This window comes from Triticum aestivum, chromosome 6B (genome assembly GCF_018294505.1).
Source record: "Triticum aestivum cultivar Chinese Spring chromosome 6B, IWGSC CS RefSeq v2.1, whole genome shotgun sequence".
Lineage (NCBI taxonomy): Eukaryota > Viridiplantae > Streptophyta > Magnoliopsida > Poales > Poaceae > Triticum > Triticum aestivum.
Window position 1 is genome coordinate 131294296 of NC_057810.1, and position 4561 is coordinate 131298856.

The window sequence follows — 4561 nt, forward strand, 5'->3', positions numbered from 1 at the left end:
AGAACTAAAGTTAAGTTGTATTCAGATATTAAACCGAGTAACGTGCTTGTTCTTGGCTCTATGGATAACCAATACGGATTGATATCATCAATATAGTGAGTTAATGATATCATCAATATAGTGCGTCTATTTTTCTAGGCCTGGACTAGGAATACAACTAATATCCGTAATTCTCAATACATTACCTAGGAGCATTATGTAGTTTCCTCGCGCCATGAACCCCGCGCCGATGAGGTGTCACAACCCGTTGCCGTGGTGATCTTTAAGTTTGCTTGCCAATTATATCATGGAAAATAAATCACAGTGCATGTATAGCTCAGTGTGCACTTGTAGTAGCCAGATGATGTCAAAGTTTCCAAGGCTCCTCCTTTCCCCATGCCAACAACGACCAGTTGTTAACAATAACAATGGCTTCCCAGTGTGAGAGTGAAAATATGTAGCCACCTTTGTTAGCTGCCCATCTGCATTTGTTCCCGGATGAAGGACAACACTTGTAATGTACTCTCATATGTGATTTCCAACTTGTACAGTTCAGCATCAGACTCATTTGACGCCAGATAGGAGCTTCAACCAAACTTCAAGATAAAAAAGGCTTTGCTGCACATCGATTTCACTGGAACTCAACGCGAGCAGCCATATCCTGATCTATAAATAGCGACCAGTCATCAACATGAGTGAGCACGGACTAGCAAAATCCTCGTCCGATGTCCTGTCATTGAAATGCCGTTCACAGCTGAATATCTCATCGGCAAAACCCAGAGCAAACACCAGGAAAAGTGAGATGCCACCAGACATGAGTGATCACCTCGCCTGACCTCCACATCTCATCAAGAAGCCTTGCATCAAACGCGCTATCCGTCGCATCGATAACGTGTTCCAGAAATAGAGATGAGCTTCCAACATCAGTGAGGATCTCCTGTTAGTCCTTGGCCGAAGACTCTCCAAGACGAGCCATGACACACAATCTTGCCTCACATCTCATCAGTCGCTGCTTGTATGTATGTACCTTGTGACTCGACATCAACTAGGGGCTTGAAATCCCATACTGGCATGTTATCAAACAACATGTGGTTGCTGCAAACATGTTGCTGCACAAAGGCCCATGCACCGTAGGCATAAAACACCTGACGGAGAAGCTCCTCTGGCCAACGTATATGGCTCACTCCTCACTGTCACGCTAAGAGATGTGCAGGTGGTTGCCGCTCGCCGCCCAGACATTGTATCGAACAGCTGGTGAACGGCGAACCAACCTATGATTGGATAATTAGAGGGATTGTGGTATCCCCAGCCCACCAGGGTTCAAATCCTGGTGCTCGCATTTATTTCAGGATTTTCAGCGATGCGCATTCAGTGGGAGGAGACGTTCCCGTCGACGACGAGGCGCCTATGGTGACTTCGTAAATCTCAAGATGATATGCCGGCTCAGTCTTTCGGAGGTGTTCATAGGGGTCGGGTGTGCGTGTGTGCGTTCATAGGGATGAGTGTATGCGCGTGTATATGAGCGTTTATGTTATGTTAAAAGAAAAAGGTAAATGATTATGAACGGCAGACTGGCCTAAGATTCCGCCGGTTACACAGACACCGTGGGATCTAATCAAATCGTCTTCCACAAGTCAAAGCGCAGCCTCACGCACGCATCCTTTTTTGTGGGCCCTCCTTGGTACACGTCACCATCCACCGCTCAGATTCATTCTTACCTGCTCAACCCAGCGATCCCCATGTCCTTCGGTTCCTGCGATCACCAGCGGCCATGGAAATGGAAGACCCAAATCCTTCGCCTCGCTCCATCACAAAATCCGGCGAGCTTCGGCCGGCCTCCTCCTCCGCTCTTGTTCTCTCGGATCCCCATCCCCGGCGACGACTACACGCATGCTGTGTCGACTTCCCCCCGTGGCGTACACACGGAGTAGCCCCACTGCTGCAAGGGGGCGGGCCCGGGGAGGAGCCGTTGTGAAGTTGCGCTGCGAGACATGAACGCCATGGCCACCGCCTCCTCATTCTCCGCTCATGGTCATGGCTATGCTGAAGTTCACCGGTGTCCTGCCTACCATCCAGGGCTGGAACCAGCTCAGCAGGGTGTTTCAATCGTCGGTGTGCGGAGCTGGAACTCGGGTCGCGTGATGCTACAATCGGCTGTGCGCAAAGCTAGACCGTAGCCGTTGAATGCTGGAACCGTGGGTGAAAATGCTGGAACCATAGTCCTGCGAAGCTGGAACCGGCAACCACAGAGCTGCAACCGCGAGCGGCAGTTCTGAAGGCAATGACGCCGTGCTGGAACCGGCCTTGTGTCTTGCTGGAACCAGCAGCCGATTTTGCTGCAACCAGACCACTCTCGGCAGCCGGCACTACAACCGGCGACACGTGCCGCTGCAACCGGTCACGCATTTTGCTGGAACCAGGAGCAACTAGTGCTACAACCGTGCAATGTGTTTGCTCGAGCCGCACAGGCAACAGAGCTGCGATCTACATGGATGTTGGAACCAGGGCCCTCAAATGCTACAACCGACCTCTGGTTTTGCTGGAACGGGCATGGCGGTGGCTGCGAACGGCGAGACGGCGATGCTGGAACCGGCAGCCGAGTTTGCTGCAACCGGCAGGTGAAGGAGCTGGAACCAACAGCAGATGGTGCTACGATCGGCAGGAGCAGAGTTTCCATCGGCGTGGAGCAGTTTCACAGCCGGCGACGACGACGCTACCATGGCTGGAACGACGACGACGAAAAGCTGCTACTGATGCCTGCTTTTGCTGCGACTACAACCGACAGGGGATTTGTCACCGGTGGTGGCAGCGAGGGGTGCGATGAGGTGAGAACAGGGCTGCTACGGTGACCGGCAGTGCTGGAAGCCAGAGGGCTGCGACGGTGGCCGAAGTGGCCGCAGCAATTGATGCGTGTGGGCTGCACTTGGTTGCGATCCTCTTTTTCAGGGGATATGAAGAAGACCTGCGCGTGGAAAACGGTTGTATCTAACGGCCATCAATATCCTAATCTAATTTAATCCATCGGGTGCTTGGTGACCTGCCGAACATTGGGCAGGTCCGCCGGCGCCTAGTATCGCCCAAAAAAAAAAGAACAGCCGGTGAACGACTCCGGTCGAACAACCTGCATGCACGTTCGTGCCATTACCACCTGAGCCTGCAGTGCGCCGTTTCCGGCACCGGTCGAGGTCGGACCAGGGAGAGCCGGTCCCGGTGTCGAGCATTACCGCAGGGACGAGGACCGCGATGATGCCTGCGTCCTCACAAACAACAGCAGCAGCCGCGACACCCTCGGCCGACTTGATCGCTCCCGCTGCTGGAACACATGGACTACTCCATCACCCAGTACGGCTTGCACTCCAGATCGAGAGAAATATAGGTTGGAGTAGCACCACCTTCAGTTTGCTCTGTTCTGTTGGATGTGTCTACTCCTTCCATCCATGTTCAAACTTCAAAGTCAAACCGGAGCAATATGCTCGAGTCAATCTCCATCCATGTTCCGTCGCCACATGACCAAGCCCAGCTGGTTCGGCTCAACAAACAGCGGGACACAGCCTGACTCGACTTGTTTAAAACGCGTTACAATAATCTAACATGCCTAAGTTGACCAAGCAATCAAAGTTTGTTAACGATCGCCTACTACCCGATAGCCGAGGCATGTTACGGACGCTCCTCCTCTTCTAGATACCGCAACACCGCCGTCTGGGCAGTAGATCCCCTTGATATGGCAATATGGATGGCTCCAACACTAGCCGCATACAAACCCAACAACTTGATATACGGTGATGACCGCATATTGAGAAAGAAGATCGTCATCCTCGTGTTTGTTGAAATATGTGTACATATCCATGTGTGTATTAGCTAGGGATTGTCATAATCTATAGTTCGGTTTTGGTGACAGGATCTGACTATCTGTTGTATAGGCTTTCGTAGGAGTCAACACAAGATCATATCGAAACATATACCATGTAACTTGTTTGCTATACAACGCACATGAGTTCCTGCCTGTCGATATGGCAAACTCTTCCACCAATTCTTACATGGTACACAGATCCGTCTCTCTTCCTAGCACATCTCATCTTAGTTGTTTAGTCGTCTACCTCCCCCGCGCTGCCAACCAATCCTTTCAGTCAGCAGGTCACGGAGTGCCTCGCCAGGGATAGCTCCTCCTCTCGAAAGCTCAGGTGCTCCCAAGGATTAGAGGGGCTCAAATGTTTGGCTATCTCGATGGAACCTTTGCCGATCCATCTAAGCAGGCCGAAACCAGGAGAGAAAAGGAAGGCACTACTATCCCCGCAGCTCAGTCGTTACTTATGCAACTATGTTGACACCCAAATCGGAGTTTGAAAATAGTTTACTAAAATGTGTTGCCAGGGGAATGATAAAAGTGGGGAACTAAACTAAGCACTACCTCCGTCCTGGTTTACTAGTCCCATCATATTTTGGCCAAGATTTTAACTAAATACATAACAAAAGTAATATTATTGGAAACTGCATTTAAATATGAATCCAACAATATAATTTGTCATGACATGCATTGGCATTTTTCAAGATAATATGTGGTTAAACTCTGACCCAAAATATG